The sequence below is a fragment of the Pleurodeles waltl genome, chromosome 11, assembly GCF_031143425.1.
Source record: "Pleurodeles waltl isolate 20211129_DDA chromosome 11, aPleWal1.hap1.20221129, whole genome shotgun sequence".
NCBI lineage: Eukaryota > Metazoa > Chordata > Amphibia > Caudata > Salamandridae > Pleurodeles > Pleurodeles waltl.
Genome location: NC_090450.1, coordinates 178352384 through 178367088, shown reverse-complemented (window position 1 = coordinate 178367088; position 14705 = coordinate 178352384). Strand labels below are relative to the sequence as shown.

The window sequence follows — 14705 nt, the reverse complement described above, 5'->3', positions numbered from 1 at the left end:
CCACGAACAGATGTACACTGGGTAAGTGACATTTTCAGTTCGATGGCATCTGTCGCTGTAGATACACATGTTGTGCATAGACTAGTAAGCAGTTATCTCCCCAAAAGCGGTGGCTCAGCCTGTAGGAGTGGAAGTAGTTTGAAATAAGGTTCTTAACACGGCTTGACCTACTGTGGCTTGTTGTGCGGATAGCACGTCTACACAGTAGTGCTTGGTGAACGTGTGAGGCGTAGACCATGTGGCTGCCTTACATATTTCGTGCATTGGAATATTTCCTAGAAAGGCCATGGTGGCACCTTTCTTTCTGGTTGAGTGTGCCTTTGGTGTAATGGGCAGCTGTTGTTTTGCTTTAAGGTAGCAGATTTGGGTGCACTTAACTATCCATCTGGCTATACCTTGTTTTGATATTGGGTTTCCTGCATTTGGTTTTTGGAATGCAATAAATAGCTGTTTAGTTTTTCTGATGTTCTTTGTTCTGTCAATGTAGTACATTAATGCTCTTTTGACATCTAATGTATGTAGTGCCCTCTCAGCTACGGAATCTGGCTGTGGGAAGAACACTGGTAGTTCTACCGTTTGATTTAGGTGGAATGGTGAAATAACCTTCGGTAAAAATTTAGGATTAGTCCTTAGGACTACCTTATTTTTGTGTAGTTGGATAAAAGGTTCTTGTATTGTAAACGCCTGAATTTCACTTACTCTTCTTAGAGATGTGATGGCGATGAGAAATGCAACTTTCCAGGTTAGGAATTGTATTTCGCAAGAATGCATAGGTTCAAAGGGTGGACCCATGAGTCTTGTTAAGACGATGTTGAGGTTCCATGAAGGAACGGGTGGTGTCCTTGGTGGTATAATTCTTTTGAGGCCTTCCATAAACGCTTTAATGACAGGTATCCTAAATAGTGAAGTTGAATGGGTAATCTGCAGGTATGCAGATATTGCTGCGAGGTGTATTTTAATGGAAGAGAAGGCCAGGTTCGATTTTTGTAAGTGTAGTAAGTAGCCCACTACATCTTTTGGAGATGCGTGTAATGGTTGAATTTGATTCTGATGGCAGTAGCAAACAAACCTTTTCCATTTGCTTGCATAGCAGTGTCTAGTGGATGGTCTTCTAGCTTGCTTTAGGACTTCCATACATTCTTGTGTGAGGTTTAAGTGTCCGAATTCTAGGATTTCAGGAGCCAGATTGCTAGATTCAGCGATGCTGGGTTTGGATGCCTGATCTGTTGTTTGTGTTGTGTTAACAGATCTGGCCTGTTGGGCAACTTGACGTGGGGTACTACTGATAGGTCTAGCAGTGTTGTGTACCAAGGTTGCCTTGCCCATGTTGGTGCTATCAGTATGAGTTTGAGTTTGTTTTGACTCAATTTGTTTACTAGATATGGAAGGAGAGGGAGAGGGGGAAAAGCGTATGCAAATATCCCTGACTAGTTCATCCATAGGGCATTGCCTTGAGACTGCCTGTGTGGGTATCTGGATGCGAAGTTTTGGCATTTTGCGTTCTCCTTTGTTGCAAATAAGTCTATTTGAGGTGTTCCCCAAAGTTTGAAGTAAGTGTTTAGAATTTGGGGGTGAATTTCCCATTCGTGGACCTGTTGGTGATCTCGAGAGAGATTGTCTGCAAGTTGATTCTGGATCCCTGGAATAAACTGTGCTATTAGGCGAACGTGGTTGTGAATTGCCCAGCGCCATATCTTTTGTGCTAGGAGGCTCAGATGCGGTGAGTGTGTCCCCCCCTGTTTGTTTAGATAATACATTGTTGTCATGTTGTCTGTTTGGACAAGAATGTACTTGTGAGTTATGATTGGTTGGAATACTTTTAGTGCTTGAAAAACTGCTAGCAGTTCCAGGTGATTTATGTGCAGTTTTGTTTGATGTACGTCCCATTGTCCTTGTATGCTGTGTTGATCGAGGTGTGCTCCCCACCCCGTCATGGAAGCATCTGTCGTTATTACGTATTGTGGCACTGGGTCTTGGAAAGGCCGCCCTTTGTTTAAATTGATACTGTTCCACCATAGAAGCGAGAGGTATGTTTGGCGGTCTATCAACACCAGATCTAGAAGGTGACCCTGTGCTTGTGACCATTGCGATGCTAGGCACTGTTGTAAGGGCCTCATGTGCAGTCTTGCGTTCGGGACAATGGCTATGCATGAGGACATCATGCCTAGGAGTTGTAATATCATTTTTGCTTGTATTCTCTGTGTTGGGTACATGCGTTGTATGATCTTGTTGAAATTTTGAATTCTCTGTGGACTTGGAGTGGCTAATCCTTTTGTTGTGTCTATTATGGCTCCTAGGTATTGTTGTACTTTGCACGGCAGAATGTGTGATTTTGCATAGTTGATGGTGAAACCGAGTTTGTAGAGGTTTTGTATGACCTGATTTGTGTGGTGTGAGCACCTTGTCAGTGAGTTGGTCTTGATTAGCCAGTCGTCTAGATACGGGAATACGTGTATTTGCTGCCTTCTGATGTGTGCAGCCACTACTGCTAGACATTTTGTAAAGACTCTTGGCGCGGTTGTTAAACCAAACGGCAATACTTTGAATTGGTAATGTATTCCTTTGAATACAAACCTGAGGTATTTCCTGTGCGACTGATGTATTGGTATGTGGAAATACGCGTCTTTGAGATCTAAGGTTGTCATGTAGTCCTGTTGCTTTAGCAATGGTAACACCTCTTGTAGCGTGACCATGTGAAAGTGTTCTGATTTGATGTAGGTGTTTAGTGTTCTGAGGTCTAGGATTGGTCTCAGTGTTTTGTCCTTTTTTGGTATTAGGAAGTACAGTGAATAAACTCCTGTGTTTATTTGTGTTTCTGGTACTAGTTCTATTGCGTTCTTTTGCAATAATGCTTCAACTTCTGTTTCCAGAAGGTCTGAATGTTGTTTTGATAAATTCTGTGCTTTTGGTGGTATGTTTGGAGGGATTTATAGAAATTCTATGCAATAACCATGTTGGATAATTGCTAAGACCCAAGTGTCTGTAGTTATTTCCTCCCATGCTTGGTAATACTGACCTATTCTTCCCCCCACTGGTGTTGTGTGGAGGGGATGAGTGACATGTGAGTCACTGCTTGGTTGTAGGGGTTTTGGGGCCTTGAAATTTTCCCCTATTCCTAGGGAATTGTCCTCTGTATTGGCCCCGAAAGCCTCCCCTCTGGTACTGTCCCTGGTAGCTGGGCGGTGTTGTCTGTGAGGTGCTGGCTTGTGTGGCCTGACCCCGAAACCCCCCTCTAAAGGTTGTCTTGCGGAAGGTGCTGTAAGTGCCTCTGCTCTGCGGGGAGTAGAGTGCGCCCATGGCTTTAGCAGTGTCAGTGTCCTTTTTCAGTTTCTCAATTGCCGTGTCCACCTCTGGTCCGAACAGTTGTTTTTCATTGAATGGCATATTGAGCACTGCGTGCTGTATCTCTGGTTTAAAACCAGACGTTCGTAGCCATGCGTGCCTTCTTATAGTCACAGATGTGTTAATTGTTCTCGCAGCTGTGTCCGCTGCATCCATAGAGGAGCGTATCTGATTATTAGATATGTTCTGTCCTTCCTCAACCACCTGCTTCGCCCTCTTTTGCAGTTCCTTGGGTAGATGCTCAATGAGGTGTTGCATCTCGTCCCAATGGGCTCTGTCATAGCGCGCAAGTAGTGCTTGGGAGTTAGCGATGCGCCACTGGTTTGCAGCCTGTACTGCGACTCTCTTTCCGGCTGCATCGAACTTGCGGCTCTCTTTATCTGGGGGTGGTGCATCCCCATATGTGTGGGAGTTGGCTCTCTTGCGAGCTGCTCCTACTACGACGGAATCTGGTGGCAGCTGTGTGGTGATGAAAACAGGGTCTGTGGGAGGCGCTTTATATTTCTTTTCCACCGTTGGTGTTATTGCCCTACTCTTGACCGGCTCCTTGAAGATTTCCTTTGCGTGCCGAAGCATTCCTGGGAGCATAGGCAAGCTTTGGTAGGAGCTGTGGGTGGAGGAGAGGGTGTTGAATAAGAAGTCATCCTCGACTGGTTCTGAGTGGAGGTTTACGTTGTGGAACTCTGCCGCTCTAGCCACCACTTGTGAATAAGCCGTGCTGTCTTCTGGTGGTGAGGGCTTTGTGGGATACGCCTCTGGACTGTTGTCCGACATTGGGGCGTCGTATAAGTCCCAAGCGTCTTGGTCCTGGTCACCTTGGCTCGCGGTGGTGTGAGCCGGGGAATGTGATGGAGTTTGTGCTGGTGAAACGTTAGTTACAGGTGGAGGAGAGGGTGGCGGAGTTACCTTTTTCACCATTTTTGTTTGTGGTGCTTGGTCTGTTTGAAACTCCAGTCTCCTTTTTCTCCTAATTGGGGGAAGGGTGCTTATTTTCCCTGTTCCTTCCTGTATGAAAATACGTTTCTGCGTATGGTCCACTTCGGTGGATTGCAACTCTTCCTCAAATCTATGCTTTCGCATCTGAGAGGACAGTGATTGCTCCTCTGAATAAGAACCGGTAACTGGGTCGGTTGCGGCTCGTTTTGGCACCAAAACCCTGTCTGTACTCTTTTTCGGCTCCGAGGTGACTTTTTTCTTTTTTGGAGTCGAAACCTCTCGGCGTCGATCTTCCTCGGTGCCACTGTCTCGGCGTCGAGCCGTTTCGGCACCGCTATCTCGGCGGCGATCCTTTTCAGCAGCACTGTCTCGGTCCCGAGCAGGCTGCGTGCCGGTGTCTCGACCGGAGTCGGACGATCTCAGCACTGTTTCGGCCTTTTTCGGTGCCGACGGTCGGTCACCGAATTTATGGGTCGAGCCATGGCCTGGTGGCAGTGGCGTCCTGTAAGGAAATGCCTCCTTGGCATGGTTGCCCCCTGACTTTTTGCCTTTGCTGATGCTATGTTTACAATTGAAAGTGTGCTGAGGCCTGCTAACCAGGCCCCAGCACCAGTGTTCTTTCCCTAACCTGTACTTTTGTATCCACAATTGGCAGACCCTGGCATCCAGATAAGTCCCTTGTAACTGGTACTTCTAGTACCAAGGGCCCTGATGCCAAGGAAGGTCTCTAAGGGCTGCAGCATGTCTTATGCCACCCTGGAGACCTCTCACTCAGCACAGACACCCTGCTTGCCAGCTTGTGTGTGCTAGTGAAGACAAAACGAGTAAGTCGACATGGCACTCCCCTCAGGGTGCCATGCCAGCCTCTCACTGCCTATGCAGTATAGGTAAGACACCCCTCTAGCAGGCCTTACAGCCCTAAGGCAGGGTGCACTATACCATAGGTGAGGGTACCAGTGCATGAGCATGGTACCCCTACAGTGTCTAAACAAAACCTTAGACATTGTAAGTGCAGGGTAGCCATAAGAGTATATGGTCTGGGAGTCTGTCAAACACGAACTCCACAGCACCATAATGGCTACACTGAAAACTGGGAAGTTTGGTATCAAACTTCTCAGCACAATAAATGCACACTGATGCCAGTGTACATTTTATTGTAAAATACACCACAGAGGGCACCTTAGAGGTGCCCCCTGAAACTTAACCGACTATCTGTGTAGGCTGACTAGTTTTAGCAGCCTGCCACAAACCGAGACATGTTGCTGGCCCCATGGGGAGAGTGCCTTTGTCACTCTGAGGCCAGTAACAAAGCCTGCACTGGGTGGAGATGCTAACACCTCCCCCAGGCAGGAATTGTCACACCTGGCGGTGAGCCTCAAAGGCTCACCTCCTTTGTGCCAACCCAGCAGGACACTCCAGCTAGTGGAGTTGCCCGCCCCCTCCGGCCAGGCCCCACTTTTGGCGGCAAGGCCGGAGAAAATAATGAGAATAACAAGGAGGAGTCACTGGCCAGTCAGGACAGCCCCTAAGGTGTCCTGAGCTGAGGTGACTCTAACTTTTAGAAATCCTCCATCTTGCAGATGGAGGATTCCCCCAATAGGGTTAGGATTGTGACCCCCTCCCCTTGGGAGGAGGCACAAAGAGGGTGTACCCACCCTCAGGGCTAGTAGCCATTGGCTACTAACCCCCCAGACCTAAACACGCCCTTAAATTTAGTATTTAAGGGCTACCCTGAACCCTAGAAAATTAGATTCCTGCAACTACAAGAAGAAGGACTGCCCAGCTGAAAACCCCTGCAGCGGAAGACCAGAAGACGACAACTGCCTTGGCTCCAGAAACTCACCGGCCTGTCTCCTGCCTTCCAAAGATCCTGCTCCAGCGACGCCTTCCAAAGGGACCAGCGACCTCGACATCCTCTGAGGACTGCCCCTGCTTCGAAAAGACAAGAAACTCCCGAGGACAGCGGACCTGCTCCAAGAAAAGCTGCAACTTTGTTTCCAGCAGCTTTAAAGAACCCTGCAAGCTCCCCGCAAGAAGCGTGAGACTTGCAACACTGCACCCGGCGACCCCGACTCGGCTGGTGGCGATCCAACACCTCAGGAGGGACCCCAGGACTACTCTGATACTGTGAGTACCAAAACCTGTCCCCCCTGAGCCCCCACAGCGCCGCCTGCAGAGGGAATCCCGAGGCTTCCCCTGACCGCGACTCTTTGAACCTAAAGTCCCGACGCCTGGGAGAGACCCTGCACCCGCAGCCCCCAGGACCTGAAGGACCGGACTTTCACTGGAGAAGTGACCCCCAGGAGTCCCTCTCCCTTGCCCAAGTGGAGGTTTCCCCGAGGAATCCCCCCCTTGCCTGCCTGCAGCGCTGAAGAGATCCCGAGATCTCTCATAGACTAACATTACAAACCTGACGCTTGTTTCTACACTGCACCCGGCCGCCCCCGCGCTGCTGAGGGTAAAATTTCTGTGTGGACTTGTGTCCCCCCCGGTGCCCTACAAAACCCCCCTGGTCTGCCCTCCGAAGACGCGGGTACTTACCTGCAAGCAGACCGGAACCGGGGCACCCCCTTCTCTCCATTCTAGCCTATGTGTTTTGGGCACCACTTTGAACTCTGCACCTGACCGGCCCTGAGCTGCTGGTGTGGTGACTTTGGGGTTGCTCTGAACCCCCAACGGTGGGCTACCTTGGACCAAGAACTAAGCCCTGTAAGTGTCTTACTTACCTGGTTAACCTAACAAATACTTACCTCCCCTAGGAACTGTGAAAATTGCACTGTGTCCACTTTTAAAACAGCTATTTGTGAATAACTTGAAAAGTATACATGCAATTTTGATGATTTGAAGTTCCTAAAGTACTTACCTGCAATACCTTTCGAATGAGATATTACATGTAGAATTTGAACCTGTGGTTCTTAAAATAAACTAAGAAAAGATATTTTTCTATATAAAAACCTATTGGCTGGATTTGTCTCTGAGTGTGTGTACCTCATTTATTGTCTATGTGTATGTACAACAAATGCTTAACACTACTCCTTGGATAAGCCTACTGCTCGACCACACTACCACAAAATAGAGCATTAGTATTATCTATTTTTACCACTATTTTACCTCTAAGGGGAACCCTTGGACTCTGTGCATGCTATTCCTTACTTTGAAATAGCACATACAGAGGCAACTTCCTACATTGGTGGATCAGCGGTGGGGTACAAGACTTTGCATTTGCTGGACTACTCAGCCAATACCTGATCACACGACAAATTCCAAAATTGTCATTAGAAATTGATTTTTGCAATTTGAAAAGTTTTCTAAATTCTTAAAAGTCCTGCTAGGGCCTTGTGTGTTAAGTCCCTGTTTAGCATTTCTTTTAGAGTTTAAAAGTTTGTAAAAGTTTGAATTAGATTCTAGAACCAGTTGTAGATTCTTAAAAAGTATTCCAACTTTTAGAAGCAAAATGTCTAGCACAGATGTGACTGTGGTGGAACTCGACACCACACCTTACCTCCATCTTAAGATGAGGGAGCTAAGGTCACTCTGTAAAATAAAGAAAATAACAATGGGCCCCAAACCTACCAAAATACAGCTCCAGGAGCTTTTGGCAGAGTTTGAAAAGGCCAACCCCTCTGAGGGTGGCAACTCAGAGGAAGAGGATAGTGACTTGGAGGACAATTCCCCCCTACCAGTCCTATCTAGGGAGAACAGGGTCCATCAAACCCTGACTCCAAAAATAATAGTCAGAGATGCTGGTTCCCTCACAGGAGAGACCAACACCTCTGAAATCACTGAGGATAGCCCCAGTGAAGAGGACATCCAGTTAGCCAGGATGGCCAAAAGATTGGCTTTGGAAAGACAGATCCTAGCCATAGAGAGGGAAAGACAAGAGATGGGCCTAGGACCCATCAATGGTGGCAGCAATATAAATAGGGTCAGAGATTCTCCTGACATGTTGAAAATCCCTAAAGGGATTGTAACTAAATATGAAGATGGTGATGACATCACCAAATGGTTCACAGCTTTTGAGAGGGCTTGTGTAACCAGAAAAGTGAACAGATCTCACTGGGGTGCTCTCCTTTGGGAAATGTTCACAGGAAAGTGTAGGGATAGACTCCTCACACTCTCTGGACAAGATGCAGAATCTTATGACCTCATGAAGGGTACCCTGATTGAGGGCTTTGGATTCTCCACTGAGGAGTACAGGATTAGGTTCAGGGGGGCTCAAAAATCCTCGAGCCAGACCTGGGTTGACTTTGTTGACTACTCAGTGAAAACACTAGATGGTTGGATTCAAGGCAGTGGTGTAAGTAATTATGATGGGCTGTACAATTTATTTGTGAAAGAACACCTGTTAAGTAATTGTTTCAATGATAAACTGCATCAGCATCTGGTAGACCTAGGACCAATTTCTCCCCAGGAATTGGGAAAGAAGGCGGACCATTGGGTCAAGACAAGGGTGTCCAAGACTTCAACAGGGGGTGACCAAAAGAAAGGGGTCACAAAGACTCCCCAGGGGAAGGGTGATGAGACAACCAAAACTAAAAATAGTAAAGAGTCTTCTACAGGCCCCCAAAAACCTGCACAGGAGGGTGGGCCCAGAGCCTCTTCACAAAACAATGGGTACAAGGGTAAAAACTTTGATCCCAAAAAGGCCTGGTGTCATAGCTGTAAACAGCATGGACACCAAACTGGAGACAAGGCCTGTCCCAAGAAAGATTCCACTCCAAACTCCCATCCAGGTAACACTGGTATGGCTAGTCTCCAAGTGGGATCAACAGTGTGCCCAGAGCAAATCAGGGTCCACACTGAAGCTACTCTAGTTTCTGAGGGTGGGGTGGATTTAGCCACACTAGCTGTCTGGCCGCCTAACATGCAAAAATACAGACAGCAACTCTTAATTAATGGGACTAGAATAGAGGGCCTGAGGGATACAGGTGCCAGTGTCACCATGGTGACAGAGAAACTGGTTTCCCCTGGCCAATACCTGACTGGAAAAACTTACACAGTCACCAACGCTGACAATCAGAGAAAAGTACATCCCATGGCAATGGTTACTTTAGAATGGGGAGGGGTCAATGGCCTGAAACAGGTGGTGGTCTCCTCAAATATCCCAGTGGACTGTCTGCTTGGAAATGACCTGGAGTCCTCAGCATGGGCTGAGGTAGAACTAAAAACCCATGCAGCAATGCTGGGTATCCCTGAACTGGTGTGTGTGAAAACAAGAGCACAATGCAAGGCACAGGGTGAACAAGTAGAGCTGGAGTCTGGAAGAATGGCCCAGCCTACCAAGAGAACAGGAAAGTCAGTTGGGAAACCAACTGCAACACAGCAAAAGAAAGGGAACCTCTCTTCTCAGGAAGAAGTTCTGCCCTCTGAGGGAACTGAGCCTTTGGAGCTTGAACCTTACCAGGTTGAGCTCTTAGGCCCAGGGGGACCCTCAAGGGAGGAGCTGTGTAAGGGACAAGAAACCTGTCCCTCTCTTGAAGGCCTTAGGCAGCAAGCTGCTGAAGAGTCCAAAGGCAAGAAAAATGGAACGCATAGGGTCTATTGGGAAGATGGACTCCTGTACACTGAGGCCAGAGACCCCAAACCTGGTGCCACTAGGAGAGTGGTAGTGCCTCAGCTGTTCAGAGAGTTCATCCTAACATTGGCCCATGACATTCCCCTTGCTGGACATTTGGGACAAACCAAGACGTGGGAGAGGTTAGTCAACCACTTCTACTGGCCCAATATGTCCAACATGGTTAAGGAGTTTTGCCTCTCCTGCCCCACCTGTCAAGCCAGTGGTAAGACAGGTGGGCATCCAAAGGCCCCCCTCATTCCACTTCCAGTGGTGGGGGTTCCCTTTGAAAGAGTGGGTGTGGACATAGTTGGTCCACTGGAACCTCCCACAGCCTCAGGAAATATGTATATCCTGGTAGTAGTGGATCATGCTACCAGGTATCCTGAAGCTATTCCCCTTAGGTCGACTACTGCCCCTGCAGTAGCCAAGGCCCTCATTGGTATCTTTACCAGAGTGGGTTTCCCTAAGGAGGTGGTGTCTGACAGAGGTACCAACTTCATGTCAGCATACCTAAAGCACATGTGGAATGAGTGTGGAGTGACTTATAAATTCACTACACCATACCATCCACAAACTAATGGCTTGGTTGAGAGATTCAACAAGACATTAAAAGGCATGATCATGGGGCTCCCAGAAAAGCTCAAAAGGAGATGGGATGTCCTCTTGCCATGTCTGCTTTTCGCTTACAGGGAGGTGCCACAGAAGGGAGTAGGATTCTCACCCTTTGAACTTCTGTTTGGTCATCCTGTAAGGGGACCACTTGCCCTTGTTAAAGAAGGCTGGGAGAGACCTCTCCATGAGCCTAAACAGGACATAGTGGACTATGTACTTGGCCTTCGCTCTAGAATGGCAGAGTACATGGAAAAGGCAACCAAAAACCTTGAGGCCAGCCAACAGCTCCAGAAGTTTTGGTATGACCAAAAGGCTGCACTGGTTGAGTTCCAACCAGGGCAGAAAGTCTGGGTTCTGGAGCCTGTGGCTCCCAGGGCACTCCAGGACAAATGGAGTGGCCCTTACCCAGTACTAGAAAGGAAGAGTCAGGTCACCTACCTGGGGGACCTGGGCACAAGCAGGAGCCCCAAGAGGGTGATCCATGTAAACCGCCTTAAGCTCTTCCACGACAGGGCTGATGTCAATCTGTTGATGGTAACAGATGAGGATCAGGAGGCAGAGAGTGAACCTCTCCCTGATCTTCTGTCATCAGACCCAAAAGATGGCACAGTAGATGGAGTGATCTACTCAGACACCCTCTCTGGCCAACAGCAAGCTGATGGTAGGAGAGTCCTACAACAGTTTCCTGAACTCTTCTCCTTAACCCCTGGTCAGACACACCTGTGTACCCATGATGTGGACACAGGAGACAGCATGCCTGTCAAGAACAAAATCTTTAGACAATCTGACCATGTTAAGGAAAGCATCAAGGTGGAAGTCCACAAGATGCTGGAATTGGGAGTAATTGAGCGCTCTGACAGCCCCTGGGCTAGCCCAGTGGTCTTAGTCCCCAAACCTCACACCAAAGATGGAAAGAAAGAGATGAGGTTTTGTGTGGACTACAGAGGGCTCAATTCTGTCACCAAGACAGATGCTCATCCAATTCCAAGAGCTGATGAGCTCATAGATAAATTAGGTGCTGCCAAATTCTTAAGTACCTTTGACTTGACAGCAGGGTACTGGCAAATAAAAATGGCACCTGGAGCAAAAGAGAAAACAGCATTCTCCACACCTGATGGGCATTATCAGTTTACTGTTATGCCCTTTGGTTTAAAGAATGCCCCTGCCACCTTCCAAAGGTTGGTGAATCAAGTCCTTGCTGGCTTGGAGTCCTTTAGCACAGCTTATCTTGATGATATTGCTGTCTTTAGCTCCACCTGGCAGGATCACCTGGTCCACCTGAAGAAGGTTTTGAAGGCTCTGCAATCTGCAGGCCTCTCTATCAAGGCATCCAAATGCCAGATAGGGCAGGGAACTGTGGTTTACTTGGGCCACCTTGTAGGTGGAGGCCAAGTTCAGCCACTCCAACCCAAGATCCAGACTATTCTGGACTGGGTAGCTCCAAAAACCCAGACTCAAGTCAGGGCATTCCTTGGCTTGACTGGGTATTACAGGAGGTTTGTGAAGGGATATGGATCCATTGTGACAGCCCTCACTGAACTCACCTCCAAGAAAATGCCCAAGAAAGTAAACTGGACTGTGGAATGCCAACAGGCCTTTGACACCCTGAAACAGGCAATGTGCTCAGCACCAGTTCTAAAAGCTCCAGATTATTCTAAGCAGTTCATTGTGCAGACTGATGCCTCTGAACATGGGATAGGGGCAGTTTTGTCCCAAACAAATGATGATGGCCTTGACCAGCCTGTTGCTTTCATTAGCAGGAGGTTACTCCCCAGGGAGCAGCGTTGGAGTGCCATTGAGAGGGAGGCCTTTGCTGTGGTTTGGTCCCTGAAGAAGCTGAGACCATACCTCTTTGGGACTCACTTCCTAGTTCAAACTGACCACAGACCTCTCAAATGGCTGATGCAAATGAAAGGTGAAAATCCTAAACTGTTGAGGTGGTCCATCTCCCTACAGGGAATGGACTTTATAGTGGAACACAGACCTGGGACTGCCCATGCCAATGCAGATGGCCTTTCCAGGTTCTTCCACTTAGAAAATGAAGACTCTCTTGGGAAAGGTTAGTCTCATCCTCTTTCGTTTGGGGGGGGGGTTGTGTAAGGAAATGCCTCCTTGGCATGGTTGCCCCCTGACTTTTTGCCTTTGCTGATGCTATGTTTACAATTGAAAGTGTGCTGAGGCCTGCTAACCAGGCCCCAGCACCAGTGTTCTTTCCCTAACCTGTACTTTTGTATCCACAATTGGCAGACCCTGGCATCCAGATAAGTCCCTTGTAACTGGTACTTCTAGTACCAAGGGCCCTGATGCCAAGGAAGGTCTCTAAGGGCTGCAGCATGTCTTATGCCACCCTGGAGACCTCTCACTCAGCACAGACACCCTGCTTGCCAGCTTGTGTGTGCTAGTGAAGACAAAACGAGTAAGTCGACATGGCACTCCCCTCAGGGTGCCATGCCAGCCTCTCACTGCCTATGCAGTATAGGTAAGACACCCCTCTAGCAGGCCTTACAGCCCTAAGGCAGGGTGCACTATACCATAGGTGAGGGTACCAGTGCATGAGCATGGTACCCCTACAGTGTCTAAACAAAACCTTAGACATTGTAAGTGCAGGGTAGCCATAAGAGTATATGGTCTGGGAGTCTGTCAAACACGAACTCCACAGCACCATAATGGCTACACTGAAAACTGGGAAGTTTGGTATCAAACTTCTCAGCACAATAAATGCACACTGATGCCAGTGTACATTTTATTGTAAAATACACCACAGAGGGCACCTTAGAGGTGCCCCCTGAAACTTAACCGACTATCTGTGTAGGCTGACTAGTTTTAGCAGCCTGCCACAAACCGAGACATGTTGCTGGCCCCATGGGGAGAGTGCCTTTGTCACTCTGAGGCCAGTAACAAAGCCTGCACTGGGTGGAGATGCTAACACCTCCCCCAGGCAGGAATTGTCACACCTGGCGGTGAGCCTCAAAGGCTCACCTCCTTTGTGCCAACCCAGCAGGACACTCCAGCTAGTGGAGTTGCCCGCCCCCTCCGGCCAGGCCCCACTTTTGGCGGCAAGGCCGGAGAAAATAATGAGAATAACAAGGAGGAGTCACTGGCCAGTCAGGACAGCCCCTAAGGTGTCCTGAGCTGAGGTGACTCTAACTTTTAGAAATCCTCCATCTTGCAGATGGAGGATTCCCCCAATAGGGTTAGGATTGTGACCCCCTCCCCTTGGGAGGAGGCACAAAGAGGGTGTACCCACCCTCAGGGCTAGTAGCCATTGGCTACTAACCCCCCAGACCTAAACACGCCCTTACATTTAGTATTTAAGGGCTACCCTGAACCCTAGAAAATTAGATTCCTGCAACTACAAGAAGAAGGACTGCCCAGCTGAAAACCCCTGCAGCGGAAGACCAGAAGACGACAACTGCCTTGGCTCCAGAAACTCACCGGCCTGTCTCCTGCCTTCCAAAGATCCTGCTCCAGCGACGCCTTCCAAAGGGACCAGCGACCTCGACATCCTCTGAGGACTGCCCCTGCTTCGAAAAGACAAGAAACTCCCGAGGACAGCGGACCTGCTCCAAGAAAAGCTGCAACTTTGTTTCCAGCAGCTTTAAAGAACCCTGCAAGCTCCCCGCAAGAAGCGTGAGACTTGCAACACTGCACCCGGCGACCCCGACTCGGCTGGTGGCGATCCAACACCTCAGGAGGGACCCCAGGACTACTCTGATACTGTGAGTACCAAAACCTGTCCCCCCTGAGCCCCCACAGCGCCGCCTGCAGAGGGAATCCCGAGGCTTCCCCTGACCGCGACTCTTTGAACCTAAAGTCCCGACGCCTGGGAGAGACCCTGCACCCGCAGCCCCCAGGACCTGAAGGACCGGACTTTCACTGGAGAAGTGACCCCCAGGAGTCCCTCTCCCTTGCCCAAGTGGAGGTTTCCCCGAGGAATCCCCCCCTTGCCTGCCTGCAGCGCTGAAGAGATCCTGAGATCTCTCATAGACTAACATTACAAACCCGACGCTTGTTTCTACACTGCACCCGGCCGCCCCCGCGCTGCTGAGGGTGAAATTTCTGTGTGGACTTGTGTCCCCCCCGGTGCCCTACAAAACCCCCCTGGTCTGCCCTCCGAAGACGCGGGTACTTACCTGCAAGCAGACCGGAACCGGGGCACCCCCTTCTCTCCATTCTAGCCTATGTGTTTTGGGCACCACTTTGAACTCTGCACCTGACCGGCCCTGAGCTGCTGGTGTGGTGACTTTGGGGTTGCTCT

At 49.0% G+C, this 14705-nt stretch overlaps 1 protein-coding gene across 1 annotated transcript in view; it reads right to left on the bottom strand.

Annotated features, from left to right (window-relative positions):
- Positions 1 to 14705, bottom strand: part of HLTF (helicase like transcription factor) — a 324731-nt gene that overhangs the window by 223713 nt on the left and 86313 nt on the right. The gene's annotated exons all lie outside the window — the stretch shown is intronic.